This window comes from Notamacropus eugenii, chromosome 4 (assembly GCF_028372415.1).
Source record: "Notamacropus eugenii isolate mMacEug1 chromosome 4, mMacEug1.pri_v2, whole genome shotgun sequence".
Lineage (NCBI taxonomy): Eukaryota > Metazoa > Chordata > Mammalia > Diprotodontia > Macropodidae > Notamacropus > Notamacropus eugenii.
Genome location: NC_092875.1, coordinates 200,476,025 through 200,498,928, shown reverse-complemented (window position 1 = coordinate 200,498,928; position 22,904 = coordinate 200,476,025). Strand labels below are relative to the sequence as shown.

Genomic DNA, 22,904 nt, shown 5'->3' with positions numbered 1-22,904 from the left:
CACAATTTTGCATATAGCATTTTTCTTTCTGTTATTGACCTTGTTTGAGGCTTATGGCTAGATGTGAGACCTAGTTCAAAGGACATGAAGTTTTATAATTTTTTTCAGACTGTTATATTGATTTTATTAATGTAAAAGTTTTTCAGTTTTATTTAATAAAAATATTTTATTTTACCTTTTATAATCATTTTTATGCACCCTTGCTTGGCAAGACATTATCAGATAGTCAAAGTTGTAAAATGCTTCCTCCTATTTTTGTTGTTTTTGTTGTTTGGTGGTATAACTTTGTAACCATTTGGAATTTACTTTCTTTAAATAATATTTGCCTTAAGATGTTAGTTTCAACTTAATTTCTGCAAAGTACCTTCCAGTTTTCCTAGCTGTGGGAAATACACTTGAGTTTACTGAACACTTGAGTGTTATCACAATGTTTATTTTCTGTTTCTCAGCAAAGGAAAGCAGAGACACAACAGCCAAAAGGCTGGAACAACTTTATGACTCAGTCACAGAGGAAAGCCATAATAATTTTGATCACAGTGGAGGAATTTATTTCTCATTATGAGAAGGGAAAATATCTTGAGATTTTAGTACAAATATTTTCACATCAACCATTTCTATTTTAGTAATATAAAAATGGTATAAATATTATCATTATAATAAATTGGTTTTATTCTTGGACATCTAAAATCAGTGCTTTACAACTTTACATAGATTTTTTAAAATAAGTAAGTTACTAAATAGTAATTTCCCTGAATTGCATACAATATCTGCAATAATGTTCTAAATTTCTCAAGATTTTGCAATTTAATAATTTAATTTTCATCAAGAATTAAACTAAGGATATTAGCTTTACAAGGCAAAATTGGATCCAATTTCTGTATTTCTTGATCTTGGAGAAAAGAGAAGGGGAAAGTATTATAAAGAAGAAGTAAAATAAGTACAAAAGATTTTGCATGGAGATAGAACTGTGGTTAGAATTAAAAAGCGAAAACATCTGAGATCTCAATGAATTAGCCATATAAATATTTTCTCTAAATTGCTCACTTTCACTATTTATGATATATGAGTTTTTTAAAAAATCAAATGCTCCAAATTTGGTAACCTCCAACAGTAATTTTGTATTGCAGACAAAATTATTAAGTAGAAAAAGGAACAATAAGAAAATCTGAGATCTAGTTCTAAATCTTCCATTAACTCCACCGTACAACTATACAAGTTGTCTTGAGGCCTCAGTTTTCACATCTGTAAAAGGAGAAGGTCAGATTAGATCAGAGGTTCTTGCCCTAGGGTCTGTGACCTTAAGAAAAATATTCTGATAATTCTATTTCAATGTAATTAACTTTATTTGTAATTGCATATATTTTATTTTACGCATTTAAAAACATGATTCTGAGAAGGGCTCACCATCAGCTTCACCAGACTGACAAAGAGGGTTCATTACTTACAAAAGGTTAAGAACCCATGAATTTGATGGTTTCTGAGATCCTTCTCTAGCTCTAAAGTTCTATTATACAATAAATATTATTTTAAAATATTGTTTTTGGTTTTTCAAAATAAGCAAAAGTAGTATCAGGATTATCTTGGTAAATGAACAGTTCCCCAAAATCCTTCTGTGATACCTCATTTTGGCATCAGTGACTCAGTGTTCTTGAAGGTTTTGCCAGCAGAGGGCAAGGCTCTTCCATCCTCAAAGGCTTCCAGTACAGACCTGGAATCACACTGCTTTGTGAGGCTCAACCTAGCTGAGTATTGGAATATTTATCGCCAATAAGCTAGCCACTTGGTGACAGTTTCTTCGGCTATGGCAACCTATAATACATCAAAATATAGAGTTTTGCCATATTCTATGGATGCTGAACTGAAATAAATTGTCACAGTGAGGCGCATAAGAGGGCACAGGTAAACACATAGAAATTGCCTTGGTCAGCACTTTATCTCTTGGACAAGTAGAAAGATATAGCAGCCAAGGTCAGTACTGATTCAGAACATAAGTTCATTTGTAAAATCTTATGGAGGAGGATGGTGGGAAAGTGTGAGCAGTATTACCCAATAAAACATCAAGAAGCCAGTCCCAGACACTCATTTTAGAAATTAAGAAAATAAGTCCTAAAGATGTTAAATGACTTATGCCATGTCACATAGTGAATGGCAGACCTAGGGTTGGAATCCAGGTTTCTGACTTCAAGTTTGATCCTTAGGTTTATTTTTATTAAGTTCACTTTATTATGTACACACACATATTTAAAGGTAGTGATTAAAATAATGGTCCAAAAAAAAATTCTGCTTAAGTACATAAAAATATGTGAAAACTTGGACTTTTCACCTTTTGTGTTTACTTCATGTACCAGATGGCAGAATACTTATTGGACACTTTTCTGAGACAAAGTTAGAATTCCATAGATTCATAGCACCTTGGAGAGGGCATTTGATTCACCTTTTATATCTACATGTACTGACATGATTCAAGGCCTAAAAGAAGACCTTCATGATGCTAGTAAATAGTAGCTGCCATTACAGAGACTGCTTCTTTGCTGATAGAGATGTTGAGAAATCAATAACATAATACTATCTTTTATACATAAAGATGTACTGATCCATCAATTCATTCGATAAGCATTTATTAAGGGACTACTATGTACAAAGTATCATACTAGATTTGGGAGGAAGATACAAAGGTAATTAAAACAAGATGCCTGGCATTCCTGAACTTAAAATCCAGTACAATAACAAATATGCAATATTAAAAATCAATTACAATACAGAATACTATATAATTAAGCATAACAAAATTATAAAGTGTTATTAAAAATTTGGAGGCAAGAAAACATTTCCAACTTGGGGGACAAGGAGGAGATCAGTGAATGCTTAATTGATGAGGTAACATTTGGGGTGGGTCTCAAGCCACAAAATTGCTAAAAGTGGAGATTTGAGGGTAAGAGAAAGGGCATTTCAGGATTAGGGAACTAGACTAGCAAAGGTATGGAGTGAAGGAAATGCTACATGTGTACAAAGACTATCTAGTAGTGGTTTAGCAAGACCATAGTGCACATGGAAGAGCATAACATGGTGTCTGTCAAAAGTTAAGAAGTTTAAATTTTATTCTGTAGATGGGTCATGACCAGGTGTATGGGTAAAGAAGATTAATCTGACAGTAGTGGCAAGAGTAGACTGGAAGCACAGAGAGACAAGGGATGTGGAGATCAGAATTAGGAGTCTATTGCAGTAGTTCATGCAAAGGGTAATGGAGTTCTGTAGGATTAGAAAGAAGACACCACCTGTAAGACACATAGGGAGTTTCATAAGTATTATAATTGTTTTATTACAATCAATTATTGCTATGCTTCTGTCTTGGTTCTTCCTTTATAACCACTTATTCTTATTTTGGTGGTTGGCAAGGGCTGGGAAAACCAGAGAATTTTAGTTGGAAGAGAACACAGGAACCATTTCATCCAACTCCCATGTGCCTCCCCCCCAAAAAAAATCCTCACTGTAATACACATGATAACAGATAAACGGTCATCCTGCCTCTGTTTATCAGCCTTCAATGAGGAGAAACTCACTAACTCCCAAGCAACCCATCTACTTCTGAATGTCTCATTATTAGGAAACTTTTCATTGTAGCAAAGCAAAAATTGCTTCTTTCCAGCTTCCATTTATTGCTCCTGGTTCTTCACTCTGAGGTCAAGCAGAACAAGCTTAATCTCTCATCCATATGATACCCTTTCAAGGGCTTGAAGACAGCAATCATTCCCACCCTTAGCCATGTCCCTATTCCCTAGTCTTTTTTTCTCCAGGCTAAATATCCTCCTCAACCCCCTTTCCCCTTTCTTTGAGCTAATCAATGCTGATGACATGCACTTGAAGCCCTTTTTCATCCACATTACTCTTTTGGATGCTCTCTAGCGTTCTGATACACATACTAAACTGTGACACCTACAAAGAATAAAATACACCAAAAGTGGTCTGGCCAGGGTAAAGTGCAACAGGACTTTCACTTCCTTATTCCGAGAAGCTAATCTTTTCTTAATTTAACCCAAGATTTAACCCAAGGATGCCATGGCACATTGATTCATATGAATTTGCAGTCCACTAAACCAAGATTTTCTGACAAACTTCTGCCTAACCATATTTTATGTATTACTGAATTTGGGTTTCTTCTTACTAATCAGAGTTTCAAAGTCTTTCTAAGTTGATTTTCTTTATAATATTATTATTATGCAAATTGCATTAATGATCCTGTTCACTTTACTTTTCATCTGTTCATGTGGGTCTTCCTAAGTTTCTCTGAAGCTCTCATTCCATACTTTCTTATGGTGCAATATTATTCCATTATATTCACATAACATTTTGCTTAGCCATTCACTAAAAGGTGGCAGCCCCCTTAGTTTCCAGTTCTCTGCCACCACCAAAAAAACCCTATAAATGTTTTTGTATATGTATATATGCCCGATTATGTGAATATATTACTTATAGGATACTTGGATTCACTTAATATGACATGTGCTTGAATATATGTCCCTAATATATATATATATACATACTCACTTCCTAAAAACACATAATTTAAAATTATGATTAATAAGAAAATCATTACCTGAAAGATCCTTCACTGGCTCATGACTAAAAACAAACAGCTCCCTTTACATTGAAATAGTCCTAGAAGCATCCACTATTAGGAGACAGAATTAGGAACTCTAGTTCCTTCTCCCTCTATCAGCAAGATAATATCACAGAAATGACTGGAAAGTCTTTGCTTGATTTGGTTGTTTTAAGATTATTGGACAATATTCTGAAGAAGATGTCATCACAAGATTTTTGGTGTCAGCCTGTTAAAAGTGAATTTAACATTGCAAGTTATCTGTGTAACATTTCTTTCTTTGGTAATCTGCTATGAAACTTAAGTTTTTCATTATTTTGGACTTTTTGTTCTTTGTATATGAAAATGTTTGTTGAGGTTTATCTATTCATGAATCTCATTATGCATAGCTTATTTTTATAATGTTTTAAAGTACATATTAAATTCTCCTATACCACCATCTGTTCTCTTTTGTAACTTTTAAAATACTTCATTCATATATTTTTGTATTGCTATCCCTAGCCCCTCTCATTAACAATTCTATCTCCCCAATACCTTCCCTTGCTAAAAAGTTAGTATATGTTGTCCATATCCAAAGTTGTATCGTATTCTGCATTTCTTGTTCATTACTTCTCTGTGAGGTGGGAGAGGGGTGGGGAAGAGAGAATATTCCATCATTGGTCCCCTGACTTGCACTCGTTTTAATGTCCTGTTCCTGACTCTGGACTTCTCTACAATTGTCCTGAAACTTTCTCAACCGGGAAGATTCTTCCATCCTTACTGCCCCTTGGTCCAACTGACAAGTTCCTTTCCAGAAAATGCCCAGACCAGTAACGCTTACTCCTTCATTTCTCTCCCAACTCTGCTCCTCATTCTCTGGACTTGTCCTCTCTAGTTACTTTCTCTTCTCCTATTCCCCACCCCACAAACTTATTTTCTTCTGTTACAATGGCAAGGACAATTTTTTTCTTTTTTCTTGCATTTGTATTCCCAGTGCTTGTTAAAGTACCTGGAACACAATAAGTGCTTAATAAATGGTGGATATCTTCATCACAGGAACTATGGCTGGCTATTTCATTGGTTAGAGGTCTTAATTCTTTCCAAGTTGCTTTTCTTTTTTGTTATTAGGTTGTTTCTGTCATGTCCAACTCTTTATTACCCCATTTGTGGTTTCTTTTGGCAAAGATACTGGAAAAGTTTGCAATTTTCTTCTCCAATTCATTTTATAGAAGAGGAGCTGAGGCAAATAGGGTTAAGTGACTTGCCCAGGGTCACAGGACTAGTTGCTGAGACTGGATTTGAATTCATGAAAATAAGTCTTACCAATTCCAAGAGCAGTGATTTAACCACTGGGCTACCTAGCTGCCCTGGCTCCCCTGCTTTTCTTTACAACATTGTTAATGTATGAATGTTGCAATTACTGTATAAATTGCTTTCCTGGTTCCGATCAACTCCTTCTGTATCAGTTCCTAAAAGTCATCCCATGTTTCTCTACATCTGTCCCTTTGATCTTTTCTTATGGCGTAAGAGCATTCATTCTATTATATTCATATGCCATATTATGGGCATCATCCCTCCCCTGCCCCCACTTAGTTTCCAGTTGTTTGCTTTAAAAAAAAAATACTACTATGAAAATTTTTATTCATCTGGGGTATTTCCTCCTTTTTTTTCATCTCCTTGGAATATATGCTTAATAGTGTATTTCCCTTACTACTAGTTTGAAACTTTTTAAAACAAGGTTCTTAAAAGCATACTCTCTTCTTTTGAGAATTACCTGCTATTTACCTATTGGGGAACAACACTTTATATATCTGAATCAGTTCCTTACATAGCTTCAATATCAGACTTTTATTAGAAAGATTTGTTGTAGTGGAGCCAAGATGGTGGAGCAGAAAGACACTAGCTCTTACCCCACAACCCATAAAATACCTGTAAAGAAGAACTCTCAACAAATTCTAGAGCAGCAGAAACTGCAGAACAATGGAGTGGAGGAGATTTCTAGCCCAGAGTGGTCTGAAAGACCAAAGGGAAAGGTCTATTTCACCAGACCTGGAGCAGAGCCCAGCCCAGCCTTGGCCACGCAGCACCTGGAGAAGAAGAACCCAGTAGGCTTCAGGGACAGAATCTCCAGCAGCAGTGCAGATCCCTCAACCCACAGGCACTAAAGGTCAGTGAGCAGGTTTTTTCAGTCAGCTGAGAAGGGAGCAGGGTGTCCCCATAACTCGGGCCTCTTCAGGTGGCAATAGTAGAGGCAGCAGCAGAAGGGGCTCCCAAAGCAGGCAGTAGCCTGCATCCATTATTGAAGGTCTCATTGTAAAGCCCCTGAGGGAACTGAGCCCTGTGTGGTGGCCCTGTCCCCACCTGAGCAGCTGATCTTAATCTCACACTGAATAGCGGCCCTGCCCCTGCCTAAACCCTGGGAGGGACTGGAGCAGCTCATCTGGATCTCAGCCCCCAGTGCTGGCTTGGTGGAACTGGAGGCAAGGTGGTTGTGGACAGGAAACTCAGAAGTGAAGTAACTGACTGGGAAAATGCCCAAAAAAGGGAAAAAAAAATAAGACCACAGAAGGTTGCTTTCTTGGGGAACAGGTGTCTCCCCCCATCCTTTCAGATGAGGAAGAACAAGGCATACTGTCAGAGAAAGTCAAGGCCTCTGCCTCCAGGGCCTCCAAAGGGAACTTAAAGGCAATAGAAGAGCTTGAAAAATGAGTTAGCAGCTTACTAAAGGAGAACCAAAAAAAATGCTGAGGAAAATAACAACTTTAAAAAGAGGCTAACTCAATTGGAAAAAGAGGTCCAAAAAGCCAATGAGGAGAAGGAGGTTTTAAAAAGCAGAATTAGTCAAATGGAGGAGAAGGTTCAAAAGCTCACTAAACAAAATAATTTGTTAAAAGAGAGAATTGAGTTCAGGGAAATGAATGACTGAGATAAACCAAGCAGTTAGTAAACAAAACCAAAAGTTTGAAAAAATAGAAGATAATATGAAATATCTCATTGGAAAAACAATTGACCTGGAAAATAGATCCAGGAAAAACAATTTAAAAATTATGGGACTACCTGAAAGCCATGATCAAAAAAAGAGCCTAGATATTATCTTCCATGAAATTATCAAGGAAAACTGCCCTGACATTCTAGAACCAGAGGGCAAAATAAATATTGAAAGAATCCACCAATCACCTCCTGAAAAAGACCCGAAAAGAGAAACTCCTAGGAATATTGTGGCCAAATTTCAGAGTTCCCAGATCAAGGAGAAAATACTGCAAGCAGCTAGAAAGAAACAATTTGAGTATTGTGGAAATATAATCAGGATAACACAGGATCTGGCAGCTTCAACATTAAGGGCTCAAAGGGCTTGGAATGGGATATACCAGGGGTCAAAGGAACTAGGATTGAAACCAAGAATCACCTACCCAGCAAATCTGAGTATAATACTTCAAGGGAATATATGGTCATTCAATGATATAGAGTACTTTCAATCATTCATATTGAGGAAAAGACCAGATTTGTATAGAAAATTTGACTTTACAATACAAGAATCAAGAGAAGCATGAAAAGGTAAACAGGAAAGAAAAATCATAAAAGACTTTCTAAAGCTGAACTGTTTACATTACTACATGGAAAGAAAATATTTATAACTCTTAAATCTTTTCTCAGTATTTGGGTAGATGGAGAGATTGTACATATACACACACACACATACACATATATAGACAGAGAGTACAGGGTGTGTTGAATCAGAAGAGATGATATCCACACACACACACACACACACACACACACACAATAAAATAAAATAAAAATTAAGAGGTGAGGAAGGAAAATACTGGGAAGAGAAAGGGAGAAATGGAGCGGGGCAGGCTATAACTCATAAAAGAGATAAGAAAAATCTTGTTCAATGGAGGAGAAAAGGGAGAAGGGGAGAGGGTGAAAATGAAGCTACTTTCTCCACATGTGGCTGAAGGAGGGAATAACATGCTCACTAAATTTGATATGAAAATCTATATTACACTACAGGAAAGTAGGGGAAGAGGCAACAAGTGAGGTGAGAGGAATGATAGAAGGGAGGGCAAATGGGAGAAGAGAGTAACTAGAAATAAACACTTTTGAGAAGGCACAAGGTCAATTGAGGGGGAAAAATAAGGGGGGATAGAGTAGGACAGAGGGCAATATAATTAGTATTACACAACATGATTATTATGAAAGTCTTTTGCAAAATGACACATATTTAGTCTGTATTGAATTGTTTGTCTTCTCAGTGGGGTTGAGGAGAGAGGGGGGAGGGAGAGAAGTTGGAATTCAAAGTATTAGCAATGAATGTTGAGAATTTTTATTGCATATAATCGGGAAATAAGAAATACAGAGAATGGGGTATAGAAATTTATCTTGCCCTACAAGAAAAGAGAGAAGATGGGGATAAGGGAAGGGTGGGGTGTGATAGAAGGGAGGGTACATTGAGGGAAGGAGTAATCAGAATGCAAGGTATTAGGAAGTGGGGGGAGGAGAGTGATGGGGAGAAAAATTGGACATGTTACAAAGTGAGGTAAAAGCAATTAGTATTAAAACAATTGACTGAATTAATTATTGAGAATAAATCAATGACTTCTTTAGTTTGGGGGAAAGAATTTTAGTCTAAATTTCCTAGAGGAAGGTAACCTTGGGTAAAATTTGGCATTGATGGAAAAGTTAAGGTTTTAATGGTAAATTTGATTTTATGATTGCTATTTAATCAAGAACTAGAACATGTATAGAAAAGCATGTCAGCCACTTAAGACTTGCCTCAAAAGATGTTCCTTAGCCAAAGTGAAATTATAATCATATTTGAAACCTGGTTATTGGAACCTGCCATTTTTAGATGCTATGGGACTATTAAGTGACTGTTCTTCTGAGTCTAACTCCAGGTATGGGAAGCAAAAAAGGCGGTCTGAGCCTCCAATCCATGATGCTAGTAAGCCTATAAGATGCTGGTATGAATTGCAAAAGGTGATCTCATGAGAAGGGTGGGAGAACGACTGTTCAGTTTGGGCTGAGGTAGGATTATCCTGACTCAATTTCCCCACTGACACCTGACAGACTTTAAGCCTGACTGAATGCAAGTGGACAATCTAATCCTGCCTGGAATTGACATGAAGTTGGGGAGATATTGTATCCCTGCAATGTCCCTACTCTTGGTGGCAATTTCCTATAGTAAAAAGGTTTGTAAGCTTAATACCTATTAAATTATATTATATAGATCTATTAAATTATATATTATTGGTAGGGGAACATCTGAGGTTAAGTCTAAAATTAAGCTATTAGGCATAGAACTTTAGACCAACAACAATAAGTTAGGGTCCTTTAATTCTTAGTAATACTGTGGAGACAATCAGTTCAAGAGCTTGTGAAGTTAGCAAACATAGATATTATTTGTGTCTCAGTTGGTTAATGTTTAAAAAAAATTCTTTTGTTTTCCATATTGTAAATGCTTTAAAAAGAAGTATCACCTGACCAAAAGTTTGAATTGTTTTATCTGTTATAAATTGTGTTAAAAAATGAAAAATAAAATTAAAAAAATGATTTGTTGCAAAATTTTTTCTTCAGTTAATTCTCTCCTGACTTTAGTTGCTTTGCCTTTGTTCATGAAAAGTTTTTCAATTTTATGTACACTTATAGGCATTTAATCATAATCCTACAGATGGTAGCTTTGTCTTATTGGCTTCTCAGCCAAGCAGATATCTGAACCTGAGGTTCTTCAGTCAAACACATACACCAAATGTCTAAACTTGACATTCTTCTCATAATGAATGGATTACTATGACAGCAGCTCATCATTAGTAGGGTAAAACTAAGTTGTTTCATGATGTTGGACTAGGTCCAACTCATGTTTCCTATTATTGGGTAAACAATCCAACACTTGGTGAATTTTGCTTCAAAATGATGGAAAGAATCAACAGTGAAGAATCAAAAAGCAATGATGCTATGAATGCTTGGCCACCATAAGCAGCATGAGATGTTTTCTGATTTCTGATTTCTGTCTGATGGCTTTCAAGTTTTTCCAGCAGTTTTTTGTTGAAGAATGTAGCCCTTTCCTTAGTAGGTAAAGTCCAGGGTGATTTCCTTCCTGGGTCTCCATTTTGGGGAAGGGGTTCAGGCCAGCTCATCTTCATTCCTCTTGGGCTGTGCTTCTGACTTTCGGGAATTCAACACTATCACTTTTCTCCTTCCCTTAGCTTCCTTTGTGTAATATTTTCCCCCATTGGAGTGTAACCCCTTAGAGAGCAGAGATTGTTTTTCTTTTCATTTGTATTTGTACCCCCAAAGTTCAGCACAGGTCCTTTGCATCCAAGTTTTCATGACTCCATTTGGGGATTTTCTTGGCAAAGATACTAGGGTGGTTTGTCATTTGTTTCTCCAGATCATTTTACAGATGAGGAACAAAGGTAAACAGGGTTTAGTGACTTGCCCAGGGTCAAACAGTGTCTGAGACTGGATTTGAACTCATGAAGATGGGTCTTCCTGATTCCATGCCCAATATTCTCTTCACTGATCCTCCTAGTTGCTCCTGGAACACCGTAAGTACATAGTAAATGTTTGTTGCCTTGCTTAACAAACATTATACTGTTGTATTCATTTACTTCTGGATCTTGTGTCCCTAAGCTGTCTCATTAAAAATTTTCTACTTTTTAAAACCAGTACCAACTCATTTTAATGACTACTTCTTTGCCAAGTAGTCTAATATGATATTTCTAGGTCCTTTCTTTACCACTTTTTTCATTATTTCCCTTATGATTTTTGATCTTTTGTTCTTCCAAATGAACTTTGTTATTTTTCTAGCTCTATCAGCAAACTTTTGGTAGTTTGACTGGCATTATACTGAATAAATGAATTAATTGAAGAAACATTATAATTTTTATTATATTGGCACAATCCAACAATGAACAATTAATCTTTCCAATTGTTAAGTCTTATCTTTATTTTTGTAGTGTTATGTAGTTTTATTAACATTGCATATATTCTAGTTATTTTTTTATTCTTTGATTTATTTATTTTTGGTTTTCAACATTCATTTCCACAAGATTTTGAGTTCCAAATTTTCTCCCCCTCTCTCCTCCCTCTCTGGAATGACATGCATTTTGAATACTATTTCCCCCAGTCTTCTCTCCCTTTTATCATCCCCCCCTTGTCTTCTTCCCCCTTACTTTCTTGTAGGGCAATATAGATTTCTATACCCCATTGCCTATATATATCTTATTTCCCAGTTGCATATAAAAACAATTTTTAACATTTGTTTTTAAAACTTTGAGCCCTAAATTCTCTTGCTTCTTCCCTTCCCTCATTGAGAAGACAAGCCATTCAATATGGGTTATACATGTGTAGTTAAGCAAAACACTTCCATAATAGTCATGTTGTGAAAGATGAACTATATTTCCTTCCATCATATTCCACCCTCCACTTATTCTGTTTTCAACTTTGACCCTGTCCCTTTTCAAAAGTGTTTGCTTCTGATTATCCCCTTCCTCAACCTGTTCTCCCTTCCATCATTCCTCCTCCATCCCTTTCCCCCTTACTTTCCAGTAGGGCAAGACACCCAATTGGTGTGTATGTTATTCCCTCCTTAAGTCAAATACAGTAAGAATAAGTTTCACTCATTCCCTCTCACCTCCCCCCTCCTTCTTCTCCATTGTGAAACCTTTTTCTTGCCTCTTTCATGTGAGATAATTTACCCCATTCTATTTCTCCTTTTCTCTTTTTCCCAATATATTATTCTGTTACCCTGTATTTTTATTTTTTAGATATCATCCCTTCATATTCAACTCACCCTGTGCCAAATATCTATCTATCTATTCATCTATATTTCCTCCAACTACCCTAATGCTAAGCAAGGTCTCATAAGTTACAAATATCATCTTTCTATGTAGGAATATAAACAGTTCAACTTTAATAAATCCCTATGATTTCTTTTTCCTGTTTACCTTTTCATGCTTCTCTTGATTCTTGTATCTGAAAGTCAAATTTTCTATTCAGCTCTGGTCTTTTCCGCAAAAGTGCAATTAAGTGACTTAGGGGAATGGGAAAAAGATATATTTCCTCATGAGAGAAGAGAAAATAACCAGTGGATTCAAAGTCAGCATAGACTAACAAAGAATTGTTTATTGCTTCATTAAGAGCAGGGATAGATTTTGGAAGAATCTCAGTAGGAGGTAGTTATAGAAGAAGAGACCTTCACCTCTTACCCCAAGGGATTTTGGGTACCATTCACTTGAGGGGGTAATGATGAGGTGCTTTTGCTTAAGCCCCCACCCTAAGATATTTTTATGTGTTTGTTTTGTGTTATCCCTTTATATTGTTGTGAAGTTATGTCTATACTTGTTCCCCCTAAACTCCCATTGACCTATTAATGGACACAAAAGACCTTGGGGCCTCATGTAATGTTAAGCGAATTTGAAGATCTTCCCTGTCCCTTAATAGTCCCATGTGATCTGCTTTGAGGTCTGGCCCAACCCATAGATTGAATCATATGGCGCTGATGGTATGAGGAGCTTGCTGAATGGGTGGAGCAGGAAGGGTAGAAGAGGGAGAGAGAGGAGGCAGAGCATAGCAGAGCAGCCAGTGTGAGTGAGAGAGTGAGTGATTTTGTCTAAGGGAACTTATTTGTGGGGAGGCCTAGGGAGGGAAGGTTTGGGGATGGTGGTCCTCTCTGTATTGGCAATGTATACAAACTTCATTGTTACCATAGTGGAATTGGCTTTCTGGTATCTGAATAAATATCTTGGTTTTGTCTTTGAAGAAGAGAGTTTATATTTTGTGAACTTACCCTAGAAATATACATGCATATCCACAGAGGCTGCTGCTGAACTGGCATTACAGCGCTTAATGAAGGTTTACAGGATAGAATGAGAAGTATATATAAAAATATATACAACATAAAGTTATTACACCCATGAAACAGGTAATTACAAGTAATAAAGAGTGCACTGGCACTGGATAAGAGTCAAGAAATGTTTAATGAAGAAGACAAAGCCTGAAGTATAACTTTATTTTTTTTTAAACAGCATTTGTATAACACTTGACGTATGTTACCTTATTCCTCGTGACAACCTGATTTGGTATGTGGTATTATAATCCTCATTTTACAAATGAAGAAACTGAGGTTGACAGAGATGAAGTGACTAGCCCAAGGTCATACTGCTAATAAGTTTCTGAGGCACTATTTGAACTCAGATTTTCCTAACTCCAAGCTCAGCACTATCCATTGTACCATCTATCTGTCTCAGCTGCAGCTTAAAGAAAACTCTACAAGGAGGAGATAAAGAGAGAGTGAATCCCAAGCAAGGAAGATGGAAGATGGGAGTTCTGTATTTAAGAAACAGAGAAGAAGCTGGCTTGATTAGGTTACAAATGAAGGGGAATAATGTCTAATGAGGCTAGAAAGATAGACTGGGATCACATTGTGAGGACTTTAAAGGCTATACAGAGGAATCAGTATTTTACCCTAGGCATAATAGGAAGCCACTTGAATTAGTTGAGTAGAGGAGTCATACAGTCAGATCTGCACTTCAGGAAAATACTTTGACAGAAGTATATAGGATAGATTGAAATGTTGAGTGACTCAAAGCAGAAAGACCAGCTGGGAGGCTGTTGCAATAATCTAGGCAAGAGGTGATAAGGGTCTGAATTATGTGAATGAGAAAGGATCAGGTTTGAGAAATGTTGGGAAGGCAGAAACAGGAAGATTTAGCAATTGATTAGATATGTAAGGTGAGAGGAAATGAAGAGTTCTGGATAAATGCTAAAATTATGAACCTGAGACATTAGAAGGATGGTGGTACCTTAGACAGAAATAGGGAAGTTTGGGAAAGAGGAACATTTAGGGGCAAAGATAATGAGTTCAGTTTTCAACATGATGAGCTTAATATCTCTCTAAGATTTCCACTTTAAAATATTTACTAGGTATTTGGTGGTCTAGGATTGAAGGAAGAGAGATTAGGGCTAATTATATAAATTATAAGTCATGTCATGGAGCATATGCATTTACTACTGATGTTGGTTTGTTATCTATGGTTCTTTTTAGCGTAACGTAGTTTTATATTGTGCTTGTTTTTACCTTGTCTGATAGCATGCCTGCAGGTCCTGCCTTCTTTCAAATTCATGTGAAGCAAAGTAAATTTTGTTCCAGTTCATCATTTTTATTCTGTATGTTTTTGTTTTTTAGGTATGTTTCATATAAGCAACAGATTGTAGTTTGATTTTCTTGCCCAATCTGTCACTTTTTTATTGGATTCAATCCATTCATAGTTAAAGTTATGAGAGCTAGATTTTCATTTTCTTCCATTTGCCTATAATTTTTTTGAATAAGTTTTATGTTGTTGTTGTTATTGACTCTCTTTCTCTGTAAAAAGTTTTTTCTCTCTCATTATTTTTGTTTAGTCTACTCTAAGGCAATCCTTTTTCCACAGTCATCTTACCCTCAAGTTCAAGTTTCCCCTTTCCTGTTTCTCACCCCTTACTCTAGTTTTAGATCTTTATTTAACTTTTGAGTAAAATTGCCTTTCTCCCCATCACCTTGTTCTAAAAATAATTTTCTTCTTTTTTCCCTTTGCTAGTTTAGATTTTAATTTTTTAGTTGTTGTATTCCCCATAGAATTAAAGATTCTAAATGATATATTTTTAAGTTCCTTCTAACAGCTTCTATGTTGTTACCTTGCCAGTCTTGCCATACCACTCCTCCAATTTTGGTTGTCCCTCACTCTTAGAAGTATTAATACCTGCAGGAGATAGAGGGGATAGAAATACTGCTGCATGGTAGAAATGTTTCTGTATACCTGAGTGTGCAGTTGTCTCTACTTACCCTCCCCATTGCTAGGAATTCTGAGTTCAAACTTTCTCACCTTTCTGGATGTTAACTGTTCAAAGGAACTCTGATTCCCTTTCTCCTGAGATAGGGCCCTGTCTCTAGAGACACAACACTCTCGGAAACAGTGGTCTCTATAAGCACCAAACGTCTGCAGATTTTACACACTTAGGCCCCCATTTCATCTCCCTTGGGAGTTGTTCTTTAGCAGAACCCCACCCCCCTTTCCACCACTACAATGAGTGATGAACCTTTCCATTCCCTCTATTTCAAACCCTTCCTTTGCCACCTCATCTATTCTCTCATTGCCCCACCCCCTTATTACTAACAAACTGTAACCATTGTTGTGCTTGTCCTTCATTGCCAAAGAAGACCATGCCATCAGAGAAATGATGACATGACTTACACTTGACTTTGTTTTGAGTGAGGGAGGGCTGTGCAGGTCACCAGCCTCACTTCTCCTCCAGAGCCATCTGAATCCAGTGACCAGATACTCATCAGGATGACTGGAGATGACCCAGGATGAGGCAAATGGGGTTAAGTGACATGTCCAATGTCACACAGGTAGTGAGTGTCAAGTGTCTGAGGTGAGATTTGAACTCAGGTCCTCCTAACTCCTGCACTGATGCTGTATCACTGCACCACCTAGCTGCCCCTGTAACCATTGACTTGATTAGAGAATGTCACACATTCCCCTCTATTTTCTTTCTCTTCTTTCTCCTTTTGTATACTTTTATATACTCTCTTGTCTTTCATTCTGTAGTTTGGTCCCACCAAAGACACCAATTCACCTGCAAGTGGGTGCTGTAGGTTTAATCTATGGTGTTTTGGGTCTATTCCTTCATCTATTCTTCTATTTAAGTTACACTTGCATGCTTGCCTCTTTGTGAACTTTCAGAAAGGAATCTCTTGATGTGCCTTCCATCATTATTCTGTTGTCTTCTAGGTTTTTTATGAGGTTATTTCATTGCTAATGCCTTCTTTGGTTGCCATGTTTATTTATTTTTCTTTTTTTTTTGTTGCCTGTGGTATTTGCAAAACAAATAAACTTTTCGAATCTGGATTTCTTTATAGGAATGCCTCACATACCTTAATCACAAATTTCATTTTCCTTGATGATGAAGCTTCACTTTGCAGGGTATGTCACTTTGGACTCCTTTGCTCTTCAAAACACATTGTTCCATTCCCTCATGCAGTTTCTGGTATTGTTATTCAAATTTTCTTTACTTTATAATTGAAGGTCTTTCCTTAATTGGCACTTTATTTTCTATGTTCAGAAATTCAAGGTAGTTTTTAAGGGGAACTGAACCTACCTGAGATGAGTTTAGCCGAGCCTAGCCTTGCTGTAGCCTAGCTGACCTTGCCCTAGCCAAGCCTAGCCAAGCTGAGCTTAGCCGAATCTAGCCAAGGTTAAGTCGGCTTGACTAGGCAAGGCTAGGCTAGTATCATCTAGAGTAGACTGGGCTAGGCTCAGCTAAGATTGTGTTGGCTAGGCTCAGGTTGGCTAGGATTGGCTTGGGTCAGCTTGGCTTAGGCTAGGTTTGCCCACCTCAGCTCAGATAGGCTATGTCACATAGCTCACATATGCCACACATGTCACATGTGTCACACATGCCACTTGTGCCTCTGGTGTCACATGTCACATGCTTCACAAATGCCACATGTGCCAATTGTGTCACATTTGTCACATATTCCACACATATCACGAGGATCGACTACGCTATGCTAGATTCAGCTAACCTTGGTTAGGCTAGGTTACGTTCAGGTAGTTTATGTTAATCTTGGCTAGGGTTGGCTCAGCTGGGCTTCCCAAGGCTAAGCCCAGCTCAGTTAGACTCCATGAGGCTCAACTAGACTAGGGGCTAGGCTTGGTTCAGCTAGGTTCAGTTTGTCTCAGCAAAGCTAGGTTAGGCTAGGATCATCTAGGCTAGACTAGGATTAGCTAAACTTGAGTTTTCTAGTCTCAGGTTGACTAGGACTGGCTCAGCTCAGTTCTGCTCAGCTGGGTTAAGCTCTGCTCAGTTAGGCTCGAGTAGACTCAGCTAGGCTAGGGCTTGGCTCGACTTGGCTATGTTTGCCTCCCCTCAGCTCAGCTAGGCCATGCCACATAGCTCAGATATACCACGTGTCACATATGTCACACCTGCCACTTGTGCCACCATGTTGCATGTGTTACATGTGCCACATATGTCACACCTGTCGCAAAGCTCAGCTAGGCAAGGCTCAGTTCAGTTAACCTAAGTTAGGCTCAGGTAGGGTCAGTTACTTTAGGTTAGGCAAGGCTATGTTTGCCTTGACAAGGCTTGGCATGTTGAGGCTCAGCAAGGCACAGCTCAGCTAGGCTTGGCTAAGCTCAGTTAGGCTCATCAAGGCTAGACGCAGCTAGGCTCAGATCAGGTAGGCTCAGCTCAGCTAGGCTCAGTTCAGCTCAGTTAGGCTCAGGTCAGGTAGTGTTGGCTCATTTAGTCTTAGTTAGGCAGACTCATCTAGATTAGGCTTGGCTCAGCTAGGCTCAGCTTGACTAGCCTTGGCTAGGATCATCTACGCTAGGCTGGGCTCAGCTAAGCTTGGTTGGCTAGGCTAGGCTTGGCTGGGCTCAGGTTGGGTCGACTTGACTGGGTTAGGCTCAGGTCAGTTAGGCTTGGCTAGGCTCAGCTAGGCTAGGGATAGCCTCAGCTTGGCTAGGTTTGCCTCCCCTTGGCTTGGCTTGGCCATGTCACATTGCTCAAACATGCCACATATCACATGTGCCGAATATGTCACTTGTGCCGTCTGTTTCACATGTGTCACCTTTTAAACATGTGCCACATGTACCAATTGTGTCACACATGTCACGAAGCTTGGCTAGGCCATGTTCAGCTAGGCTTGGGTAGATTCAGTTACTTTAGGTTAGGCTTGGCTCATCTAGGTTCAACTAGACATGGCTCAGTTGGGCTTGGCTAAGCTCAGTCAGGCTCATCCGGGCTAGACTGAGCTAGGTTCAGATCAGGTAGGCTCATCTCAACAAGTCTAGGCTCCTCTAGATTAGGCTCAGTTCATCTAGGCTTGGACAGGCTAGGTGTGGCTTGGATAGGCTAGGCACGACTCAGCTAGGCTAGGTTTGACTCAGCTCATTTAGGCAGGGCTAGGCTAGGATCATCTAGGCTAGGCTAGGCTTAGAGAAGCTTGGGTTGGATAGTCTTAGGTTGGCTACACTCGGCTCGGCTCTGCTTGACTAGGTTTGACTCAGCTAGGCTAGGGTAGGATCATATAGGCTAGGTTAGGCTCAGTTAAGCTTGGTTGGCTAGGCTTGGTTGGGCCAGTTAGGCTCAGCTCAGCTAGGTTGCCTCCCCTTGGGTTGGCTAGGCTATGTCACATAGCTCTCATATGCTACATATGCCTCCTTGTCACATTTGTCACACATGCCACATGTGTCAGATGTGTGACATATGCCACTTATGTCACACATGTCATGAGTGTTGGCTAGGCTAGGATAGGTTCAGCTAACCTAGGTTAGGCTAGAGTAGATTCAGTTAGTTTAGGTTAGGCTTGGCTAAGCCCACCTTGGCAAGGCTGGGCTCAGCTCAACTTGGGAAGGCTTGGCTTGGCAAGGCTCTACTCCTCTGTGCTTGGTAACTCATGTCTCAGCTAGGCTTAGCTAAGCTCAGTTAGGCTCATCAAGGCTAGACACTGCTAGGTTCAGATCAGGTAGACTTAATCCAGCTAGGCTAGGCTCAGCTAAGCTTGTCTTGGCTCAGTTAGGTTTGGCAATGCTAGGCTCATCTAGATTAGGCTCAGTTCGGCTAGGTTTGCCTTAGCTCAGCTCATTCAGGCTAGGCTAGGCTAGGCTAGGCTAGGTTCAGCTAAGCTTGGGTGGGCTAAGCTTGGCTCAGTTAGGCTCTGTTAGGCTCAGCTAGGTTAGGGCTTGGCTCGGCTTGGCTAGGTTCACCTCCCCTTGGCTCAGTTAGGCTATGTCACAATAGCTCACATATGCCACATATGTCACAAAAATGAAAATGACATCTTTAAGAACGCTGAAATTCTTGAAATAATTTCATCAAAAGGTGATTTCCTTTTCTTTTTTTAATGCTTAGTAGGAGTTAATCTCTAAGCAATCCAAACTTCAGGTTACAGTCATCAGTATCACATACTGTTAAATACCTAAATTATCATTCAGTTAAGTCGAAAGAATATGTATAAATTCTTTTTCTCCTTCTAATTTTGAAGTATAGGTTTTAATAGTATAGCATACTGTCTCATTGGTGAACATATCTTTTGACCTTGAAAAATGATATTTATTTTTGCATGTTAATTATCTAAAGTCTGTTTTTATTTAGCAGTTAAAAGAGCATTCTTTACTTATCAGGGAAACTTTCAGTCCAGTGACTGAGCCTAGATCTCAAGTTAGAAAGAAACTTCTGAACCAAACAAGGGATAGAGGTGAGAATAAAAGAGAATGTAAGCAATTTTTCTCAAATTAAAATGAAAAGAGTTTTACATGAATCAAATCTCTGCAGCTAGAATAAGGGAGAAAATGCTGTTTGGTTAAAAAAAAAAAGGAAAAAATTTTTGCATCAAACCTTTTTCATAAAGCCAAGTATCCAAGACATGTGAGACCAAGAATTATTCTCCAATAAATAAATGGCTGAAAGTTATTAACAAATGCAAACTATTGACAATCATATTTTGTTTTTTTTTATTTAATGGTGTTTGAATTAAAAAAAAAGTTTTGTGAACTTGACAAAATACCAGATAATGTGGGCATTTTCATATACACAGTAAAACAGGAAAAAGGAATTATACACAGCAGTATTATGAATTGCTATTCTATACAACTTCCTTTTCTTTTAAATATGTACTTCATCTCATATATTCAAAACTGTCCTGATTGCCTCTAATTTCTCTGCCTTTCTATTTTCTTCTGTCTTTAAAAAAATGCTTCAATGGCCACTTTAATTCCTTTTCTTTTTCTTATAATGGTTAACTCATTTGAATTCTTCCCCTTCAACCTCCTCTCACCAACTGAAAAATAAACCCTCAACAACCCTTGTAACAAATGTGCATAGCGAAATAGAACAAATCACCATTGACTCAGAAGAACAGTCACTTAGTAGTCCCATAGCACCTAAAAATGGCAGGTTCCTATAACCAGGTTTAAAATATGATTATAGTTTCACTTTGGCTAAGGAACATCTTTTAGGCAAGTCTTAAGTGTCTTACATGTTTTTCTATACATGTTCTGGTTTCTGATTAAATGGCAATCATAAAATCTAATTTACCATTACAACCTTGACTTTTCCATCAGTGCCAAATTTTATTGGAGGTTACCTTCCTCTTGGAAAGTTAGACTGAAATTCTTTTCTACAAACTAAAGATGTCATTGATTTATTCTCAGTAATTAATTCAATCTATTGTTTTAATATTAATTGCTTTTACCTCACTTTGTAACATGACCAATTTTTCTCCCCATCACCCCCCTCACCCCACTTCCTAATACCTTGCATTCTGGTTGCTCCTTCCCTCAATGTACCCTTTCCTCCACCACACCTCACCCCTGTCCTATCCCCGTCTTCCCTCTTTTCTTGCAGGGCAAGATAAATTTCCATACCCCTATCCCTGTAATTCTTATTTCCCAATTATATGCAGTAAAAATTCTCAACATTCATTTCTACTACTTTGAATTCCAACTTCTCTCCCTCCCCCCCTCCCTCTCCAACCCCACTAAGAAGGGAAGCACTTCAATATAGACTAAACATGTGCTGTTTTGCAAAAGACTTCCATAGTAATCATGTTGTGTAATATTAATTATATTGCCCTCTGACCTACCCTATCCCCCTTATTTTTCCCCCCTACAATTGACCTTGTCCCTTCTTGAAGGTGTATATTTCTAGTGACTCCCTTCTCCCATTTGCCGTCCCTTCTAACATTCCCTTCGCTCCACTTGTTACCTCCTCTCCTACTTTCCTGTGGTGTGATATAAATTTTCATATCAAATTTAGTGAGCGTGTTATTCCTTCCTTCAGCCACATGTGGGGAGAGTAGCTTTATTTCCCCCCCCTTCCCCTTCTCCCTTATCTCCTCTATTAAATAAGATTTTTTAAATCTCTCTTATGAGTTATAGCCTGCCTTGTTTCATTACTCCCTTTCTCTTCCCGGAATTTTCCTCCTTCACCCCTTAATTTTTATTTTATTTTATTTTATTTGTGTGTGTGTGTGTGTGTGTGTGTGTGTGTATGTAGATATCACTTCTTCTGATATAACACACCCTGTACTCTCTTTCTATCTATGTGTATGTGTGTGAGTGTGTGTGTACAATCTCTCCAACTACCCAAATACTGAGAAAAGATTCAAGAGTTAAAAATATTTTCTTTCCATGTAGCAATGTAAACAGTTCAGCTTTAGAGAGTCTTTTATGATTTTTCTTTTTTTCCCCCTATTTACCTTCTCATGCTTCTCTTGATTCTTGTCTTGGAAAGTCAAATTTTTAGATACAGATCTGGTCTTTTCCTCAATATGAAATCTTCAAATTTGTCTCTATCACTGAATGTCCATTTTTTCCCTTGAAGTATTATATTCAGATTTGCTGGGTAGGTGATTCTTGGCTTCAATCCCAGTTCCTTTGACTTCTGAAATATCCTACTCCAAGCCCTTCCATCCCTTAATGTGAAACTGCCAGATCCTGTTATCCTGATTGTATTTCCACAGTACTCAAATTGTTTCTTTCTAACTGCTTGCAGTATTTTCTCCTTGACGTGGGAACTCTGAAATTTGGCCACAATATTCCTAGGAGTTTCTCTGTTAGGGTTTCTTTCAGGGGATGAGTGATGAATTTTTTCAATATCCATTTTGCCCTCTGATTCTATAACATCAAGTCAGGTTTCCTTGATAATTTCATGGAAGATAGTATCTAGGCTCTTTTTTTGATCATGGCTTTCAGGTAGTCCAATAATTTTTGAATTATTTCTCCTGGATCTGTTTTTCAGGTCAGTTGTTTTTCCAATGAATTCTTTCACCTCATCTTTTATTTTTTTAAATTTTTGGTTTTGTTTACTAACTTCTTGGTTTAACTCATAGTCATTCATTTCCCTGGACTCATTTCTCTCAACGAATTATTTTGTTCAGTGAACTTTTGAACCTTCTCCTCCATTTGGCTAATTCTGCTTTTTAAAACCTCCTTCTCCTCGTTGGCTTTTTGGACTTCTTTTTCAAATTAAGTTAGCTCTTTTTAAAGCTGCTGTTTTTCTCCACGTTTTCTTGATACTCCTTTAGTAAGCTGCTACCTTGTTTTTTAAGGTCTTCTATTTCCTGAGCCAAGTTTAAGTCCCTTTTGGAGGGGGGGCCTTTGACTTCCTCTGAAAGTATAACTTGTTCTTCGTCATCCAAAAGGATGGGGGGAAACACCTGTTTCCAAAGAAAGTAATCTTCTATGGTCTTATTTATTCCCCCCTTTTCTGGGCATTTTCCCAGCCAATTACTTGACTTCTGAGTTTCCTCTCCACACCCATCTCACCTCCAGTTCTG

The 22,904-nt window shown here is 38.1% G+C and overlaps 1 pseudogene; it reads right to left on the bottom strand.

The window, feature by feature from the left end:
- Positions 1-22,904, bottom strand: part of LOC140502395 (centrosomal protein of 97 kDa-like) — a 52,536-nt pseudogene that overhangs the window by 9,700 nt on the left and 19,932 nt on the right.